This window comes from Danio rerio, chromosome 16, assembly GCF_049306965.1.
Source record: "Danio rerio strain Tuebingen ecotype United States chromosome 16, GRCz12tu, whole genome shotgun sequence".
Classification (NCBI taxonomy): Eukaryota; Metazoa; Chordata; class Actinopteri; order Cypriniformes; family Danionidae; genus Danio; species Danio rerio.
In genome coordinates this window covers 197,669-219,508 of record NC_133191.1, presented here as the reverse complement: position 1 = coordinate 219,508, position 21,840 = coordinate 197,669, and the positions used below count along the sequence as shown (strand labels likewise).

At 41.7% G+C, this 21,840-nt stretch overlaps 2 long non-coding RNA genes across 4 annotated transcripts; one reads left to right on the top strand and one right to left on the bottom strand.

Moving 5' to 3' along the window:
• Positions 1–2,882: 2,882 nt before the first annotated feature.
• LOC141378127 (uncharacterized) lies at positions 2,883–19,501 on the bottom strand. 2 transcript variants are annotated; one of them, XR_012391871.1, is made up of 6 exons: positions 18,814–19,501; positions 15,255–15,339; positions 13,301–13,376; positions 5,683–5,882; positions 5,286–5,606; positions 2,883–3,595 (listed from the first exon to the last, which is right to left on the bottom strand). It is a non-coding gene; the product is annotated as an uncharacterized lncRNA (long non-coding RNA). The 2 variants fall into 2 exon arrangements; XR_012391872.1 differs by lacking the exons at positions 13,301–13,376; positions 15,255–15,339; positions 18,814–19,501 and adding an exon at positions 6,097–7,525 and having other exon boundaries at positions 3,312–3,595; positions 5,683–6,004.
• Positions 16,031–20,146, top strand: LOC141378128 (uncharacterized). Of its 2 annotated transcripts, none has more exons than XR_012391873.1 (3): positions 16,031–16,114; positions 16,257–16,505; positions 18,882–20,146. It is a non-coding gene; the product is annotated as an uncharacterized lncRNA (long non-coding RNA). The 2 variants fall into 2 exon arrangements; XR_012391874.1 differs by lacking the exon at positions 18,882–20,146 and adding an exon at positions 16,867–18,099.
• Positions 20,147–21,840: the final 1,694 nt, after the last annotated feature.

Below are 21,840 nucleotides of genomic sequence, written 5' to 3'. Positions count from 1 at the left end.
TTGATTATTTAAAGCTTTACAGGTAAGAAGCAATATTTTATAGTCAATACAGAACTTGCCAGTGTATGGGAACCAGCCAGGATATCGAGGATAACACTGGGGTGATGTGATCATATATTCACTCGACCTGGTCAGAACTTTAGCAGCTGCATTTTGCACAGTGAACAGAGCATTGCAGTAATCTAATCTAGTGGTCATTAAAGCATGAACTAGCTTTTCTGCATGAGAGAGGGATAGCATGCTCCATAGCTTTGCGATATTTCTCAGGTGAAAATGATTGTTTAGTTTCATGAGATGTCAGATGATTATCAGAAATTAAGTTGCTGTGGAATAGAACAGCCCGATCTATTCCAGGTATACTAGAAGCCCCGAGTTTTGAGATCTGAGGGTGCACCCACAATATGCTGGACCGTGCCGAGCGAGAGTCCAATATCAGAGTGTATTTACAGTCTACTGCACTAGTCTTTACTGGACGACAGAGTCATTAAGCGGAAGTGAAATCTGCACATTAGAATGTGATTTAACTCTTATCCTCTCTCTCCGTCTTCATCCATGCTCCTCCACACACAGCAGGTGCTGAGCTCCAGCGGGTCCCGATTCCTCCTCCATTTCTCTCTCTCTGCAGGATAAGCCTGGCCAGGGCTAATTGCAGACTCTGTCTAACGCTGACAGGCCGAATCCAGCAGGATCAGCTCTTCTGCTGTGGGTCCGACTCTGCAGCTCCTGCTGTTTCTCTGTCCCATCAGATCAACTGTGTATGTGTGTGTGTGTGTGTGTGTGTGTGTGTGTGTGTGTGTACTGTTTTAGTAGTTTACAAGGAGTTTATTTTATTTATTTCTTTGAAGACATGAGTACAAACTCCTAAATCAAGAAACATTTTCCAGACGAGTAAAAGATGTCGTCTTGTTTTCAGAAATAATATGAAAAATAAGTGATTTTTACTTTAAAACAAGCAAAATAATCAGCCAATGATTGAGGAAAGCTAACTAATATTGTTTTCACTTTGAAAGTTTAGTTTCAAGCTTACACAACTGGCAGAATAGTTTGCTTGTTTTAATAAAAAACTTACTGAATGATTTTAAAGCTTTGACTTTTCATTTCTTAAAACACGATAAGCAATGTTTAACACAGTTTCTCTGTCGGGCCTTAGAATAAGTGGACTCTACTGTGTGAAATACATTACTCCAATCCCCGTAAACCACTAATACCAGCATGGGGCTGTGTGTGTGTGTGTATGTGCCATTTCTGAAATCCAAGACCTGTGAAGAGATGATGACAAGGTCTCCATAATCCTGGACCAGGCCGTATCATGAGCAGATGATGTGGTGGTCATGGAGGAGCGGAGAGCATGACACTGATTCCTGAAAGACCCCAGTGACAGACAAGTCTCCACATTGATCCCATGGGCCAGCCTGAACACCCGCCAGTGACCTACTCACACCTGCAGTTCTCCACGATGGATGTCCAGCGCTCTCCAGCCTCCGGCGCCTAGACTGCAGCTCTGCACAACTTAGGCAAGAGAAGATATGGTGGTGCTTAACTGAGACTGGTTTCTCTCCTTCTTCGGTCAACTGGTGAAGTTTGTCTCTCCACTGTCTCCACTGGCTTGCTTGTTTTGGGTCTTGTGGAGCTGTGCATGGATGGATTTGCTCTTCAGTGTTTGGACTTTCAGCAGTGAAGATTACAGCACACTGAACTGAACTGAAATGAACTGGACTTCAGCTCTGAAATCTGGACTTTACTAGACCGTCTATGTTAAGCGGCTTTGACAGAAACTACGTTGTAAAAGCGCTAGAGAAATGACATGAATTGATTTGCATGTGCATGTTCATGTGTGTGTGTGTGTGTGTGGGCAGCACAGACTGGGCGAGATGCCACCATGAAGGAGTGCGATTAAACCCAAATCTGCCACTCATCTATTGAACAGTAGAGGAGGCAGACAGTGCGGTACCGCTGATGCGCATGTTTATGGAGAAGGTGGAGTCCTCTGGAGCGGCGGTGGAGCGACGCCAGCATCTGAGAGCATCATCAACCTCCATCCACTCGCTCAGATAAACACTCTCCTTCATCCACCACACACACACACACACACACACACACACACACACACTCTCACACACACTCTCTCTCACACACACACACACACACACACACACGGCAAGAGCAGCCGCTGGCCTCTGACGCCATAATGCTTTTGGAGAGGAGCTTGTGATGCTTGAATCTTCCTCCAGCTGCGCTGATAATGAGATGTGCAGCAATGCGATCCGCAACTCAAACTGTGGCTGTCGAGTGCATATCAGACAACACCAGCAGCGTGTGTGGAGTGAGTGTTCTGGAGAGGACGCTACCGCAAATTCAGCTGTGGATTGGAGCAGGGCTATTACTGAAAGGCCATGGAAAGTCCTGCATGTTTAGTGAAGCACCGTCATCTATATTCATCACATCTCTGTGTATTGTGCACCGCGGTAATGCTTTACTCAGAGTTTACAGTTCACATATCTGAACATCCTTAAATCAAGAAGCGTTTCTAGACACGTTAAACATGTAGTGTGTTCAGAAATAATGAGTCAAAATGAACTTATTAAAGCAAGAGGAATACTCTGACACTGGGGAAGCGGAAGAACTGTGTGTTTGCTGTAGAATAACAGTGAAAAAGCAAGAGGAGTGTGCTCTGACAGTCGTTATTAGGTGTGTGTGTGTGTGTGTGTGTGTTTTCCTCCTCTCTGACACAGAAATGAGGAGACGAGAGCCGGCGGCTGATCTGATAAGCGGACAGAGAAATAAGTGAGATTAAGCACATCTCTGAGCTGATTTGCTGTAGCGTTTCACCCCAGGAGGAGTTTGTATTTACATGCATTACTCGTGTCTGGATCAGGAGCCGATTAAGAGAGAAAACCCCTTTATTTAGACTCGAAGTGAACGCAGAGTTATGCAGACGCAAACAGTGTGTGAAATCAGGTTGAAGAGAAACAAACACAGAAGAACATCACTGAACACGGAGAGACGGAGCTATAATGTGTTAAACACCAAACATTTCCCAAATCAACATTACAAAACTCAGCTCGCTCATCAGCAGGGCTCTGCAGAGTTCTGTAAAAACATAACAGGGTAATTGTGCAAGTTACTGTATAACAATGATTTGTTCTGTAGACTAATCTAAATATGTATTGCTTAAAGAGGCTAATAATGTTGACCTTAAAATAGTGTTTAAAAAACTTCAAAGCTGCTTTTATTCTAGCCGAAATAAAACAAATAAGACTTTCTCCAGAAGAAGAAATATTATCAGACACACTGTGAACATTTCCTTGCTCTGATAAACATCATTTGGGAAATATTTAAACAAAATGATAATAATTCAAAGGGGGGTTAATAATTCTGACTTCAACTGTACACCACAGAACAGCAAAATACTGCAATGTTAGTTTTTCTAACTATCGTGCAGACCTAATCTCCAGCGTGACCCTGTTCTCCAGGCGTTTGATCTTCAGCCGGACCACACGGCACGAGCGAGGTCACCGTCTCCTTCCTCAGCCCATAATGTCAAAGCGGCAATCATGTCAGACAAATTGCAGGAGATCAAGAAGAAAAACTCCATCTATTTTTAGCCCGACAAGGACAATGGAGGAAAGAGGAAACAATAAAGAAATCAAACACCTCTGTGATAAACTGCAGCACACACACACACACACACACACACACACACACACACACACTAGACAAAGCAGCAGCTCTCTCTCTTAAAGGAGACCGGTTATACCCCTTCTTTAAAATCCATCTCTGTGTGCTATCTTCAGCATTTCACTTACTGTAAAGAGGCGTGATGGGTGAATAAAAATGTAACAGGCCTGTTAAACATCACTTGGGAAATATTTAAGAAACTAAATGATCAGCCCACATGGGAAATTGTAATGAGTGTTCAGCTGTATATGGTGAACTCTTCATCTATCAATAACATGTACAGTCAGAAATAAAGCTATGCGAGCGGTCACTGTGCTGACACCTTTTTAAGAGGTAATTTGTACTTAAAGGCTCCATATTGCTCTCTCAAAAGTATATATAGTGCCTAATAAAATTAAGAGGAACACTTTTGTACTTTAAGCACTAATATGCACCCTTGAGGTATTAATATGGACCTTTTAGGTACAAATTTGTACTCTTTGAAAAGGCAGTGACAGCTCACACACCTCTATTTCTGAGAGTGTATAATCGGTCTGCACCGTTACTGAATGTAATGTGCTTTGATGATGTGGTCCATCACTCCTCCAGCACAGGATTAACACAGAAGCTGATGAATAGGGTCATCTACACATGGCGTTCAGCATTCCTCCAGCTGGATTACTGTCTCCTGTCTCAGACTCTCTCTCTCGCTGTTGTTCTCAGGTTGTCAGATTAGCTGAACGAGGCCGTGTGCTGTAGTGTTTAAGTGTGCATGTTCCCTTTAAGGGGATCTACAGATTGAATGGGTCTTCATCATCTGAGGCTGTAAGCACCTTACGGGGGAGGCCGGGTCTGATGCTGCTGTTCAGAGAGATTCTGGAGAACCGCTGTTAACAGCTCATCACATAATGACCACTCTTAACACACCGTGAAAAGACCATCGAGAACAGAAGAGCACGCTGATGCAGTCTGTGAATTACCACTGCTGATACGACACCAACAACACACAGATGGGTGTTTTTCTCATAATAGAGTCCAACTAATGGGTTCAGAAAGTCAGAACTTTTGATATTGTTTACAGGAATAATTCATCAAACCATCATTAAAAAATACATCAGAGGAATTGTTGATTTCCCTGACAAGCAGTAGATCACTGTCAGACTCGCAGAACACACACACACACACACACACACACACGCGCACACTGATGTGTCACTCATAATGATGGATCAGCTCAGCACTCCAGCAGTTCAGTGATGAAGTCTTGTTAAACACCGTCTCTGTCATAAAGGACATCAGGCCTCTGTCAGAATGATGTAATTTATATACTGTAGTGCTGAAACACATCCGGTTTGTGGACTTTAGGGTCTCAGCTTGAAGAAATTCAAGCACAAAAGTGGACCTAATATGAGAGTCTCACTTTTTTGCGGGGTTTAAACCCAGTAGTGTGTGTATGTGTGTGTGTGTGTCTCCAGCATTCTCTAATGGTACAGATGTGCATTGTATTTGTTCTAGTCAGACTTGATATAAACAGAACTTTTGATGACACATACAAAGGGAGAATGTCAATCAGAGGGGAAAACCCCGCCCACTAGTGCCCATCTCTGCCTCATTAGCATAAACCATACCTGCCAACAGTCCTGGGAGTGTCCTGTATTTCAGACCCGTCTCCCGCCACCCTCCCGTCTTGTTATTTCTCCTGGAAAACTCCTGTAATTTCCATTTGGGATGCAGCAAAAGTACAGCTACACACATGGGTTGTGAATGTCGTGTAGACGTCTGTGAAGGTGGGCGTCTCTGGAAGAGCCATGCTGGTCCATGCCTCTTGGAGATGCTGAACTTTTGGCATTAGCTTGGACTTGTAATAAAAGGTGGCCTGCCTCCTGCTAAGGGTCCAGAACTGATGAGAGAGGGTTGAGGGACAGCAAAGGCATAGCTGGAGTCGTGATCTACAGGGAAAGGCATCATGCAGCTTTAGCATTTGGTGAGAGTCCAGAAAGACACTCTGCAGAAACCCAGACTCACTCGCTCATGATGATGAAGTACAGTGACCTGTCCGGGCTAAGGAGTCCTCAGCTTCTGGAAGACCTCACATCGGTTCCTGCATTAAGAGAGGGTAATCTGATTTCATCAGGGACGTTCCTGGATTAACATTTAGGCTGATCCTGGAACAACATTCCAATCAGTCCGCTGATCCTTCATCCCTGGAGCAGGCTCCAAGTATTCTGTGAAGGAGAAAGAGAGCCATGAAGAGTGTTCAGATGAACCGAAGGTGAGCTGTAACACCACACTGTTCTTCAGCCGGGTTGCTTCATCCAGAACCTCCAGAACTCCTCCATGGGCAGCTCTGCAGAACACAAGCACACAAGTCAGATTACTAACCCAGTCTAATTACACTGCAAGTGTGTCCCATAGCGCTTCATCCTAGGTGGTACTTACTGAGCACAGTGCAGGTCCAGGAGCTCATCTGTGCCAGCCCCAAGGGGAGCAGGTGGTGTCTTCGGTTCAGGGCCGGCTGAAGAACCAGTGCCCGGCTAATCATGAAATTGCCAGCTACAATAAGAAATGCACCTCATGGAGCAAGTAGAACTGGGAAATGTTGAGTCTGTTATAGAGTAGACATCGTTCAGCAGACTAGACAGTTCAGCTGTCACTTATCAAGTCTAGTAGACCAAAGGTGTACAGCCACAGGAGGAATACGCCACCACACATCCTTCCAGGAGGAAACAGGGGAGTGGGAGGCTTTCTACTCATAAAGACTTTCCAGTTTGCATTGGTGTACATTAATGACAGTGAGTTGATCCAACTCTGCTTCTCCAAAGCCAATAAAAAACACCATTCACGAAAATAAAAGCAGCTCCACCGTCCACCACTAAACTTACGAGTTACAGTAACTATATCAAACATGTCAGTTTAACATTAATTCTAGATCTTACCTCAATAAAATGCAGGAAAATAAATGCTTAAACACAATGTGCATCTCAGCACTCAAATTCAATGAATGAGTTTAGCTTGTGTGGAGTTCTTCAGCCGATGTGTTGTCCACATGTTCATTTAAGCTCAACTACGATACGCTTTGATAGGATTAACTCCATCAGCTCGACGCCGGAAAACCATAAACCTTCATGGGAATGGGATGCTCACTTTGTAATGCAAAGCAAGCAGGCGGCGTTTCAGAAGGCAGTAATGGAATTCAGAGGCTTTTCATGGGCCGCAGATAGAAGCGCTGATTCCATTGTGATCCCGCAGACTTTATACATGTATATCAGGGTGTATATTACAGCTATCTGAGCCTCCGCACCTTTCAAATCCAGCCAATATATTACAGCAGGCCTGCGCTTCTCATCCGTCTGCAGCTTTCTGTCACCTCCGTATTGAACGAGAGCCAGACGGCATTATACAGCAACAGCGGCTGATGGATGGACAGATTGCATTCCCATTCACTTTTATTTATTTCTCCTAGAATGGGAAGGGATTGTTGGCATTCCCTCTATTGAGACTGTGGCATCTTGAAAACCTATTAGGAGTCTCCTATTCATGCGGCTCAGATCTTCAGCTCAATAAGTGTGCTTCTGAAATCAGCTTGGGATGAGTTAGTAAACAGTCTGGCTGATGGTTTATCAGGACTAAAGTGGAAGTTCCAGTCAGTATCTCAGGGAAATAAACCTCTAACTCCACTACAGACGCACTTAAACAAGCGCTGTTTGAAGAGACGCCGCCGGGCTCTTGTGAAGCCGCAAGAATGATTGCTCTGCCAATTTCTGTATTTTCCAGCCAAAGCATTGGCCTGAGCATCAGGTATTTTTCATTTTGCCAAAGCCCTGAGGTGAAGCGTGTTTATTACACCCCGCACTGCTGAATGAATGACCTGATGAGACACAAAAATGCAAAGAGCTGGGGAATATTCAGGCTGATTCACCGCGCTGCTTCATATTTGCTCTAGAATGAGGCTGGTTGGTTGTTTTCTTCAGGGTTTCCTTTAATATGTGAACATACGTCTCCATCAGCACAGCACTGTGTCATACCACAACACTGAGATTTGTGTTCAGTGCACACGAGTCTTTGGACATTTGGAGTCAAGCTATTTTAATGACATTTACAATTTTTAGTCTTAGAATGTGACAGTAACATTACTTGGCAGTGGAATCGGTCAGAGCTGGCTTTACACACCGTCAGCGTTCAATGTTGCATCAAACAGGCTAGCTTCACTGCTGTCTGCAAGAAAAGGGGGGAGTAATCCAACTGTTGCATTTCAAGAATTGTATAGGAGATGTTTTATAAGAAAATGTAATGTGTAATTTGACATTCAAGCAATTAAAACTGCTTCTGTAGTTATCTCTGTTCTTACTGGTCAAATATACATGTGTATTTTGAAGTCCAGCTTTCTACATCCTTGTTTCCTGTAGTTACCGGGTAAATACAGCATATGCGAATTGTGAATTAAAGTGCTGTATTGTTCCTTGTAGTTACAGGGTAAATGTGCCGTGCTTTTCCCTGTAGTTACAGGGTAAATGTGCCGTGTCGTTCCCTGTAGTTACAGGGTAAATGTGCCGTGTCGTTCCCTGTAGTTACAGGGTAAATGTGCCGTGTCGTTCCCTGTAGTTAGGGTAAATGTGCCGTGCTTTTCCCTGTAGTTACAGGGTAAATGTGCCGTGTTTTTCCCTGTAGTTACAGGGTAAATGTGCCGTGTCGTTCCCTGTAGTTACAGGGTAAATGTGCCGTGTCGTTCCCTGTAGTTACAGGGTAAATGTGCCGTGTCGTTCCCTGTAGTTACAGGGTAAATGTGCCGTGTCGTTCCCTGTAGTTACAGGGTAAATGTGCCGTGCTTTTCCCTGTAGTTACAGGGTAAATGTGCCGTGTTTTTCCCTGTAGTTACAGGGTAAATGTGCCGTGTTTTCCCTGTAGTTACAGGGTAAATGTGCCGTGTCGTTCCCTGTAGTTACAGGGTAAATGTGCCGTGTCGTTCCCTGTAGTTACAGGGTAAATGTGCCGTGCTTTTCCCTGTAGTTACAGGGCAAATGTGCCGTGTTTTCCCTGTAGTTACAGGGTAAATGTGCTGTGTCGTTCCCTGTAGTTACAGGGTAAATGTGCCGTGTTTTTCCCTGTAGTTACAGGGTAAATGTGCCGTGTCGTTCCCTGTAGTTACAGGGTAAATGTGCCGTGTCGTTCCCTGTAGTTACAGGGTAAATGTGCCGTGCTTTTCCCTGTAGTTACAGGGTAAATGTGCCGTGTTTTCCCTGTAGTTACAGGGTAAATGTGCCGTGTCGTTCCCTGTAGTTACAGGGTAAATGTGCCGTGTCGTTCCCTGTAGTTACAGGGTAAATGTGCCGTGTCGTTCCCTGTAGTTACAGGGTAAATGTGCCGTGCTTTTCCCTGTAGTTACAGGGTAAATGTGCCGTGTCGTTCCCTGTAGTTACAGGGTAAATGAGCCGTGTCGTTCCCTGTAGTTACAGGGTAAATGTGCCGTGTTTTTCCCTGTAGTTACAGGGTAAATGTGCTGTGTTTTCCCTGTAGTTACAGGGTAAATGTGCCGTGTCGTTCCCTGTAGTTGCAGGGTAAATGTGCCGTGTTTTTCCCTGTAGTTACAGGGTAAATGTGCCGTGTCGTTCCCTGTAGTTACAGGGTAAATGTGCCGTGTCATTTCCTGTAGTTACAGAGTAAATTTGCAGTGTTTTCCCTGTAGTTACAGAGTAAATTTGCAGTGTTTTCCCTGTAGTTACAGGGTAAATGTGCCGTGTCGTTCCCTGTAGTTGCAGGGTAAATGTGCCGTGTTTTTCCTTGTAACTCTTGAAGGTAGTGAAATCAATATACATCAGAAGTGGACTGAGCAGAGATCAACATCCCATAATGCAATTCACCACCGCAAATAAACACAACACACACAAACTATGGAAACTGTTACAGATAAACTTTACAGTCTACAAACTGACTGATTTGTCAGTAATGCTTGCTCTAAGGAAGATTTTCAGTAGTTACTAGCATTAAACACTACCAAGACTGAGATTTTATTAAATGAATTTGACATGTCAGACATTTGGCGAGTTGGAGAGATGCCTTTATTTCCCCACCTCACTGTGCTGCTTTCATTCATCTCAGAGAGAGATTCTATATAGGACCCCACATGTCTACAAGAACACATTACACAACACACTCGTCAATCTAGCTTTTGTTATTTGTGTTTCCTGCTTTCATTTATTTATTTTTTACATGTTTTGCCTTGGGTCCGAGTCCCCGTCCAGCATGTGAGCTCCATATTTCACGCTGACGCCAGACTTGTTTTCTGCTGGAATCAAAGTGGATCTATAACCAGCTCTACAAGCGCACACATCAGAGGAACAGAGTGTTTGTTATTAAGGGGACTGTAAATCATCCTGCCGCTGCGCAAGGTTATCTTACTTCAGGCCACTGATCTGAGCACTGCGGACTGCTGGAAATCAGTGTGTGCAATTGAGCAGAGCCCAGAACCATTTCCAGAAAACCCCTCTGCTTTATCTGGGCGGCACCGCTCACATCCCGAAATGAGATTTCAGCATCCACCGCTCGTAAATCAAACACTCAAACCTCAGCCTTTCTCTCCCAATGAAGACCTGCTCAAATTGATTATATCTGATAAGACCTTTATTCTGCTGTGTGTGTGTGTGTGTGTGTGTGTGTGTTCAGTTATGAGAAGAATGCATCAGATGCTGTGTGCTGTTGGATTGACGTAATTTCAGGTTCTTGTTCTTCAGCTCATGAGGCAGAAACAGGCAAGAGTTTCAGAAGTAGGCTCATGTCTCCATTCACAATCCTCTCAATAACATAAAACGATCAGTTTAATTGATTGTTTGTTTGTTTCACGTTACATAATATACTATGGCCATATCCAGGGTAAAAAAAAAAGTTTACTATAGATGTAGATTATATTAGGGTTTTACACTAAATTAAAATCTAAACTTGGAATAAAGGTGTTAAAAAATTGCTATTGTGAGCAAAATAACGAAGTAGTACAGGGTAAAACAACAACTGATGAGTAGTGGGCAAAACAACAAACAAGAAACAGTGGACAAAACAAATAACAAACAAGCACTGACCAAAATAACAAACAAGGACTGACCAAAATAACAAACAAGGATTGGGGGGCAAAATAACAAACAAGGACTGACCAAAATAACAAACAAGGATTGGGGGGCAAAATAACAAACAAGCATTGACCAAAATAACAAACAAGCACTGACCAAAATAACAAACAAGGATTGGGGGGCAAAATAACAAACAAGGATTGGGGGGCAAAATAACAAACAAGGATTGGGGGGCAAAATAACAAACAAGGACTGACCAAAATAACAAACAAGGATTGGGGGGCAAAATAACAAACAAGGATTGGGGGGCAAAATAACAAACAAGGATTGGGGGGCAAAATAACAAACAAGGACTGACCAAAATAACAAACAAGGATTGGGGGGCAAAATAACAAACAAGGATTGGGGGGCAAAATAACAAACAAGGATTGGGGGGCAAAATAACAAACAAGGATTGGGAGGCAAAATAACAAACAAGGATTGGGAGGCAAAATAACACTCAAGCACTGACCAAAATAACAAACAAGGGTTGGGGGGCAAAATAACAAACAAGGACTGACCAAAATAACAAAAAAGGACTGACCAAAATAACAAACAGGGATTGGGGGGCAAAATAACAAACAAGGATGGGGGGGCAAAATAACAAACAAGGATTGGGGGGCAAAATAACAAACAAGGATTGGGGGGCAAAATAACAAACAAGGATTGGGAGGCAAAATAACAAACAAGGATTGGGAGGCAAAATAACACTCAAGCACTGACCAAAATAACAAACAAGGGTTGGGGGGCAAAATAACAAACAAGCACTGACTAAAATAACAAACAAGGGTTGGGGGGCAAAATAACAAACAAGCACTGACTAAAATAACAAACAAGGATTGGGGGGCAAAATAACAAACAAGCACTGACCAAAATAACAAACAAGGACTGACCAAAATAACAAACAAGGATTGGGGGGCAAAATAACAAACAAGCACTGACCAAAAAAACAGACAAGGATTGGGGGGCAAAATAACAAACAAGGATCGGGGTGTAAAATAACAAACAAGGATTGGGGGGCAAAATAACAAACAAGGATTGGGGGGCAAAATAACAAACAAGGATTGGGGGGCAAAATAACAAACAAGGATTGGGGGGCAAAATAACAAACAAGGATTGGGGGGCAAAATAACAAACAAGGACTGACCAAAATAGCAAACAAGGATTGAGGGGCAAAATAACAAACAAGGATTGAGGGGCAAAATAACAAACAAGGATTGGGGGGCAAAATAACAAACAAGCACTGACCAAAATAACAAACAAGGATTGGGGGGCAAAATAACAAACAAGCACTGACCAAAATAACAAACAAGGACTGACCAAAATAACAAACAGGGATTGGGGGGCAAAATAACAAACAAGGACTGACCAAAATAACAAACAAGGACTGACCAAATAACAAACAAGGATTGGGGGGCAAAATAACAAACAAGCACTGACCAAAAAAACAGACAAGGATTGGGGGGCAAAATAACAAACAAGGATTGGGGGGCAAAATAACAAACAAGGATTGGGGGGCAAAATAACAAACAAGGATTGGGGGGCAAAATAACAAACAAGGATTGGGGGGCAAAATAACAAACAAGGATTGGGGGGCAAAATAACAAACAAGCACTGACCAAAATAACAGACAAGGATTGAGGGGCAAAATAACAAACAAGGATTGGGGGGCAAAATAACAAACAAGGATTGGGGGGCAAAATAACAAACAAGGATTGGGGGGCAAAATAACAAACAAGCACTGACCAAAATAACAGACAAGGATTGGGGGGCAAAATAACAAACAAGCACTGACCAAAATAACAGACAAGGATTGAGGGGCAAAATAACAAACAAGGATTGGGGGGCAAAATAACAAACAAGGATTGGGGGGCAAAATAACAAACAAGGATTGGGGGGCAAAATAACAAACAAGGATTGGGGGGCAAAATAACAAACAAGGATTGGGGGGCAAAATAACAAACAAGGATTGGGGGGCAAAATAACAAACAAGGATTGGGGGGCAAAATAACAAACAAGCACTGACCAAAATAACAGACAAGGATTGGGGGGCAAAATAACAAACAAGGATTGGGGGGCAAAATAACAAACAAGGATTGGGGGGCAAAATAACAAACAAGGATTGGGGGGCAAAATAACAAACAAGGATTGGGGGGCAAAATAACAAACAAGGATTGGGGGGCAAAATAACAAACAAGGATTGGGGGGCAAAATAACAAACAAGGATTGGGGGGCAAAATAACAAACAAGGATTGGGGGGCAAAATAACAAACAAGCACTGACCAAAATAACAGACAAGGATTGGGGGGCAAAATAACAAACAAGGATTGGGGGGCAAAATAACAAACAAGCACTGACCAAAATAACAAACAAGGATTGGGGGGCAAAATAACAAACAAGCACTGACCAAAATAACAAACAAGGATTGGGGGGCAAAATAACAAACAAGCACTGACCAAAATAACAAACAAGGATTGGGGGGCAAAATAACAAACAAGCACTGACCAAAATAACAAACAAGAAGTATTGGGCAAACGAAAACTCACCCTGGTCATGGTGGATGACTGTAATGGACTCCTCACTGGCCTTCCCACAATGACAGTCAGACAGTTGCAGCTCATCCTGACCAGAAGCAGAAAATCAGAGCACATCACAGCGGTCCTCAGGTCTCTACACTGGCTCCAGTTACATTCAGAATAGAGTTTACAGTATTATTACTGCTCTATACATCAATAAATGGTTTAGGAGCTCAATACATTACAGATATGCTGACTAAATACAACCCAACAGATCAGTCAGATCATCAGGATCATATAAACTAGAAACTCCAAGAGTTCAGTCAGAGCAGGGTGAATCGGCCTTCAGCTGTAACTGCTGCTGGAATCAGCTTTCAGAAATGATCAGATGTGCTCCAACATTAGGCATACTCACATCCAGACTGAACACACATCTGTTTATCCAGACTGAACACACACCTGTTTATCCAGACTGAACACACACCTGTTTAGCTGAGCCTTTACTGAATGAGCGCTGTGCTGCAGCATACACATCACCATGTTCTGTCTTTCTGCTCTTCTTCATTTCTTTATATTTTTAATCATTGTTATTTCTTGTTGTTTTATTGTCTTACACGTGTTTCTTTTATTATCCAAAATGGAGTATTGGAAATAAATAAATAAATAAATAAAGAGTAGAGGGCAAAATAAAATACAACCAAAATAAATGAATACTAAGCAAAATAACAAACAAGTAAAAAAAAAAAAAAAAAAAAAAACAGAAAATCAACAGTGGGCAAAACAACCTGAAAATAATGAGTGTTGGGCAAAATAACAAACAACCAAAAAGCAGTCGTGGCCAAAAATGAGTATTGGGCGCAATAACAAACAACTAAGAAAAGAGTAAAGGGCAAAATGACAAACAAATAAATGACCAGTGGCCAAAAAAACAAAGTAACAAGCAACCAAAAAATGATTAGCAGCCAAAAAAGGGAGCACTGGGCAAAATAAACAAACAATATACAAAAAAAAATAGCATTGGGCAAAATAAACAATGAAAAATGGAGCAAAACAACAAACAACCAATAAAGGAGTTGGTGCAGTAGGCAAATTAACAAAAAAAAAGGAGATCTGAGTAAAATAACTAATGCATAATACTTAAGAAGTGCCAAAAAACAACTATATAGGTATATATTTAACCAGCATAGGCAGGTTGGCTGGTTTAAGAGGGGTTTTGGCCATTTCCAGGCTGGTTTCCAGTTATTTCCAACCTGGTCTTAGCTGGTCAGGCAGGGAGATGACCAGCTAAAACCAGCTTGACCAGCCTAACCAGCCAAAACCAGCTATGTTCAGCTGAAACCAGGCTGGTCAAGCTGGTATTATTCTTATTAGTCTTATTAAGACCAGGTTGGAAATAGCTGGAATCCAGCCTGGAAATAGCCTTCTTAAACCAGCCTGGTCAACCAGCTAAAACCAGCCAACCTGCTTAGGCTGCTTTAAGCTGGATTTTTTCAGCAGGGATTTTTTTTAAGTGACAATAACAAAACCAACATAGTAGTGGGGCAAAACAAACAAACAAACAGGAGTAGTAGTGGGGAAAAGGCGTACTGCATGGGCAAAATAACAAATAAACCAAATAGATGTGCATGTCATCATTGAACACCCAAACCCATTTAACAACCAACTGCACAGATCACTTCAGAAGGAAATGCGTTAAATCCACAGTTCTCAACACTGAGACAAACACTCATCAAGTCCACCAAACTAAAGCGCATTCCCACACAGTCAACACTGAGGTGAAGCTGGCTCTACATCAGCACTGAGCCTGTATTATATTGTATTGTGTATTGCTACTGCTCTGAAAGGACATTGACCCCAGTGTAGCTCAAACAGCTACAAATAGCACATACATATGCAAGCATTAAACATCAGTGATATCTGAACAACACACACACAAAAACATCCACTAATCTCACCAAACAGACTGAGCAGCATCTTTGCTTACCTTGCAAGTGCTAGCCAAACTGCTAACAGGTGCTGCGAGGACCCCGGGTGTCCCTCAGGTATGCCTGTTTGTGTGTGATGATCATCTGTAGAGATTAATGTATGAAGTAAATACAGTAAACGTGTGACAGAAGAGCTGCAGCATACAGTAAATTACACACTTAATGTCAATCCATGCTCTCTGCTGACTCCAGAAGACCTGTGCTTCAAGAGTTTGAGCTAAAATGTTGTGTGCAAACATGTCTGCATCGTCCAGATATCTACAGACACTTACATCATGTTAGCAGCAAATGACTATCAAAGTACAGCAGTGTTCACAGTGAATTAGACAGTGTTAATGCAGTTTACAAGTCTTACAGGCATGATAATTCCCCTCCAATATTTAAACTAACATAATAAACAATATAGAGACTGCTAAATGAACCAAAGTGCGAATATCAAACCAGCTTTACCTCTATAAATCCAGAAGCATTGTCTAGACAAGCACAACATAGTGTGTTGTTTTCAGGAATAAATGAAGAGAGTTTTTCCTTAAACAAGCAGAATAATCCAGTTCTAGCTTTGACAACATTACTCTGTCAGATTATTCTGCTTGTTTTAAGGTGAAACTCTCTTCATTTTGATTAATTATTTCTGAAAACAAGACTAGAATGTTTTGCTTGTCTGCTTAATGCTTCTTGATTTAACAGTTTGTAGATATTTAGACTAGAAACAAGGCAGACACTCGTAATGCTTAATGAACAATCACACAAGACTCCAGTCACACATGAAGGTCAGGATAGGATGCCAGAACTCTATTCCAGGTCATGAAGGGACATGCATCTTCAGCAGGAGCGGTGTTATGTCCAGAAACAGTCGTCTGTAAGTGTGAATGATGCTGTTAAGCTGATTTATATTGAGCGTCCTGCACTTCATCAAGCATTTCCAGAGTTTCCCTCACGTTTTCTCCATCACTCACTGCCGTCTTTCTTTCCTTCATGCCTGATATGGCGGCATCTGTCAGAAAAATGGTGTTTCTCCAATCAAACGTCCTTCCAGCAGCCATCCGCAGGGTGTTATGGTGTTTTACTCCAGCGTCCCGGACACGACTGATCACATCCATCACAGTGTTCCTCCAATCACCATTTGTTTTCAGACGGAGAGGCTCACAGTTTAGTTTCAGGACAGCAGATTTTCACTGTAGAGCACACTATACCTGCTGCTCTAAACGGGAAGCAGACATCACAGCAGGACTGTACATCAGGTAATAGAGGTAAAGTTGGTTTATATTCACACATTCATTCATTTTAATGGACTCTGTATTGCTAATTGTCTGAAATAGCAGTTCAGCATGCCTTCAGAACAACACTAGCACCATTTAACTGACTGTGAACAATGTTGTACGAATAGTCATCAGCTGCTAACATGATTTCCCCATTCACTGTTTGCTAATAATAGTAACTATTGATTCTATAGATGTGACTTTACAGGAATAGTTGCATTATTTACCAATGTTTTTACCTGGATTGGGCCTGTGGTTTACTGGATTATACTGTGGATTTGCTCTTTTTTAAAGCTGTTATGCTCAGTCTTGTCTTTTTGTCTGGTTTTCCTATTCCTGTGCTTCTAAACAGAGATTTCAACCTCCTCAGATGGTCTGAATGATGGATTAAGACTTTCTGTAAAATCCCTATGAGAACATGAATGGAAGCAGCACATCTGTCGGCACTAATGTTCTCCATAAACACAATTACGCTGCACAGAAGTAAATATGCATGTAAATATTTCTATGTATTTCATATGTAAGCAATATTTAAAACCAGCTGTTTTTTGTAAATGGTTTTAATCTAAACATTGCATATTTTTAGTCAATTCTCTGTCATTAATGTAATGTTTTAATGCAGTAAATTGTCGTCGAATCTCATCAGGAGCTGGTTTCAAGCACACATAATTGTCCCTTTATTAAAACCTGAACATTTCTAAAGTTTGTAATATCCCCCATTAGAGCAAACGCCAAGAAATAACATTAGCGAAGTAATTAACTTTAGATTAAACACACCTCTCTCATGCTTCCCAGAGCCAAACGGCTGGATTAGAAGAGAAATAGATACCCAATTTGTTAAGAATTGCCACACTGTTAATGGTTCTGAGACGCATTAACATAATTTAATATCCAGATGCCATTAGCGGGCATTATTTTTATCCAGTGCCTTCCAGCTCTTGGGCTTTGGCCAGAGATGAGGTAATAAATCTGCGGCGAAAAATGACAATTTACCGGCCCTCGAACAATGAGCATCCTTCATTATCCTGAATCACATGCAATCGCTGGAAATGTGTCTGTTCAATAGGGGAGAACAGCTTCTCTTCATTTAACAAAGACAAACAAATGCAGAGCGTCGCCTGAGATGTATTAGCAGAGAAGAAATGACTGACTGCTGCGATGAGATCTCTTCAACACTTCAGAGCTCAGGATGGATGACTGATGTGAAGAGTAATTCAACCAAAAAATGACAATTTACTCAACATTTACTCAGCCACAGGTGCTTTCAAACACTCAAAGGTTTCTTTTACTGTTGAACACTAAAGAAGTACTGAGGAATGCTGAAAACCTGTGACCACTGAAGCATTTACAGGTCTGCAGCTTTCTTCAAAATGTCTTCAGTGTTCAGCAGAAAATAGAAATGTTACCAGAACCAGAAAAGAGCAAATCCAATAAGAGGAGCTTCACTGTCGCATGAACCATTGATTTATATACAGACTTCATGCTTTTGTTGGAAGATAAACTGAAAGAAGGCTGTTCTTAGAGTTACTTGTCTTGTTTAGGCCACATGTCAAACTCTTAAATCAAGGAGCATTTTCTACACAGGCAAAAATAAAGTCCTGTTATCAGAAATAATGAGTCAAAATCAAGAGAGTTTTTACTTAAAGAAAGCAGAATAATCTGACCATGAGGGAAGCAGAATAATCACGTCAAAATGAAAAACATTCCCCCATTGACAGATTATTTTACTTGTTTTCAGGAAAAAACTCACTTTATTTTGAGTAAAGAGTAAAGAGTAAAGGAGTAAAGTAAAGAGTAAAGTAAAGGAGTAAAGGAGTAAAGTAAAGAGTAAAGTAAAGGAGTAAAGTAAAGGAGTAAAGTAAAGAAGTAAAGTAAAGGAGTAAAGTAAAGGAGTAAAGAGGCTGAATGGAGGAGGCTGGTTCTTTATCGTCGCGCTGCAGATGCTCTGTTTAACTGTGTTCTCGCTAGTGAAGCGTTCAGTTTTTACTCTTACAGAGTCGACATGTAACTAGCAAATGCACCACGGAGCAACGCGACTGACTCTTAAAGGCAATGAGAGACGAGACTCTGATTGGTTTAATGCAGGTTCTGCTCAAAACAAAGCCAAAACTCATGAAGAGGATCAGCACAGCCCTGTTAGAGCATGCGCCGAGTGCAGAGTGGATTCATCTGTCCTTAAAACAGCACAAGAGGATTCAGACACGACCTTAATGCTTTTGGCCATGAGCTTTAGACTAATCACATACATGAATAATAGAGCCCAATAAAAGTATTTGCATTGGAGGTAAACCAGACAAACCGTCCGTGCTCTCTCCATCACTGAACAGACTTGATTCTCAGTGTTTTCTCCTCTTCTTCTCCTCTCAGACAGCAGGATGGCTGATAGTGTCCTGTATTGAATATGTGTGAGCACAGCTTCTGAAGGAGTCGAAGCTTTCAGCGGAGCGTCTGCAGATCCACAGGAGCTCCAGCAGATTGGCAGGTTATTGTGTGTGAGTCAAGGCTGCGCCACACGCTTCACACAATACCCATTCACGCTGCAGATCCGCCATTGACACGCAGACACACACATTTGGACCGGCTTTTTCTTCCCTGCCGGTTTTGTCCGCCGCTGATTGGATTTATGAAATAGCGCAGCACATCAAAGCATGCACATATTTTAGCTTCCAGTGACAAAAGATCTCCGCTCGGGGACATAAAGGCAGCGAATCAGACGTGCCGCCGCATCTGTTGTTTCCCATACACTCCTACATTTGAGCAGATCATTTTGTGCACTCAAGGTTTGCTTTTTACCACTTGACGCATTCACCGAGAGCTGAACCGCTGACCTTGGAGCCTCTGCCTCGCTCTATTGTTGGAACAAATCCATGCTCAGGTGCTTTCAAAAGCCCGTTCACCTAAGAGATTTGGAAATGTGGCTTTGCATCAAATCCTTCAGACTGCAGCCATTCTCTAATAAATGCACAACACAGACGCACGAATGGATTAAAATGCAGCTGATCAGTCAGTTCAGACAGAAGCATGCTGTATGGATGTGTTTGTAGATGATGTTAGGCTCTATTTAAACACATTCCACTGAAGTTTGAAACACTAATGTTTCTGTACAACAAGCTGACATTAGTTTATCCATGACATGAACTAGCAAACACATTCATACACTGCAATAAATGCTGTTTTTACTTTATCATGTCTGATCCAAATACCTACTGTCTCTGAAATCAAGACGCATTTTCCAGACCGAGCATAGAGACCCTTTTCACACTTGCGGGTTTTCCAGTAGTGGACATTGTCTGAGGGAAAATTTGGAGAGTAGTGAATGGGGGAGTACAACAAATACTTTTTAAAATTTTTTTTAATCTTTTTGCTAAAATAATGACAGAAAATCTCCCCGATGATGTTATAAAGACTGTCAGGAAAAGGAAAGACATTGTGTGAGATTGATGACGGCAGCCAGACGGAAGAATAACGCCAAATTTGCTGTCCTGTCCCACAGACGCTGTAGAAACCCCTCACACAAGCGGTAATTTGTTTTTTGTAACTTCAAGCAAAGAAGATATACTACATATATGTTCATGTTTTATTTTAAATAAAAGTATTAAAAACTTAAAGGATTTAAGATGCTGATGAATATTAAATGCATCCTAACAGGCTTGTGGAAAAAAAAAACCTGAGAGTGACCAGCAGCCAATCAGAATCATCAATTCAGCAGACTTGTATTACTGTATATTATTATTATTATTTATTTGACCTGTATACATTTTTAATCATATATATATATGTGTGTGTGGGTAGCACGATCACCTCACAGCACTCAGGTCTCTGGTTTGAGTCTTGGCTGGGTCAGTTGGTGTTTCTGTGTGGAGTTTGCATGTTCTCCCCGTGTTGGTGTGGGTTTCCTCCGGGTGCTCCGGTTTCAGTCCAAACACATGCGCTATAGGGGAACTGATCAACTACACTGGCCGTAGTGTATGAGTGTGTGTATGAGCGTAAATGCAATAGTGTATGGGTGTTTCTCAGTGTTAGGTTGCAGCTGGAAGGGAAGGATAGTTTAGTGGTTCGTATGCTGTGGTGACCCCTGATGAATAAAGGGACTAAGCAGAAAATAAAATGAATGAATGAATATATTTACAGACTGCAGGACTGTGAGGCCGTACTCACACTAGGTACAGTTGCCTCGAACCGGGCCAAAGCACGCTTGTCCCCCCTCCCGTCTCCCCCGACGGCCCGCGCTCACACCATACCGGGCCACGGCACGCTTACGTCATCGCTGCTGCGCTATTCAGAAGCGCTCTCTATGGCAAGCCTTTTTAGCATTTAAATCTTTGTTCTGACTCCATAAATATATTTAGATATCTCTAATTATATTTTGACTAGTCATAATTATAATTCGACTAGTCAGAATAACAATTAGAGATATCTACAATTGCAAATGTACTAGTACGAAATCAGATTGGAGATACCTGCAAATATATTATGACTAGTCATATTCCTCCATTGACTTCCATTGAAAAATATTTGCAGATATCTAAATGAGTTTTGACTCGTCACAATTGTAATTAGAGATATCTCTAACTGAGTTTTTACTAGTCATACAGATGTCTTTAATTCGTAATATTTAGAGATATTTACAAATATATTTGAAGATATCTCTAATTAATTTACTAATAGTCGAGTTACAGTTGTAGATATCTTGAATTGGATTTTTGACGAGTCAAAACTCAGAGATATCTGCAAATATTTTTCAATGGAAGTCAATGGAGGAATATGACTAGTCATAATATATTTGCAGGTATCTCCAATCTGATTTCGTACTAGTACATTTGCAATTGTAGATATCTCTAATTGTTATTCTGACAAGTCGAATTATAATAATGACTTGTCAAAATATATAATTATATCTCTAAATATATTTATGGATAGTCAGAACAAGGTTTAAATGTTAAAACGGCTTGCCATACGCTCTCATTTAGCAGCACAGTGGAGATTTCTCTAGTTATATCCTTTCAGTCGTTTGTTATGCAGTGACATGCAGTCAAATATTTCGCCAAACAGTCCTTAGGGATGCGGGGACACACAGTCAGATATTTTACCGAACAGATCCGCCACTTTTGGCGCTCATAAACAATCAAAGCTCTCGTGCTGCATGAATGAGGAGGTCTGCTGAAGGCGCGCAGCTGGCGTGCTGTGAGGAGTTTGCGTCTTTAATAAACTACGGCAGTTTGCGATCACTGAACAGTAAGAATGATTAATAAATACATATCAAACAGTCCCTTAAAAGTCACGTCTCGCTTTCGGTTTCGGGCTTTGGCGCGTTTCGCGCTCACAC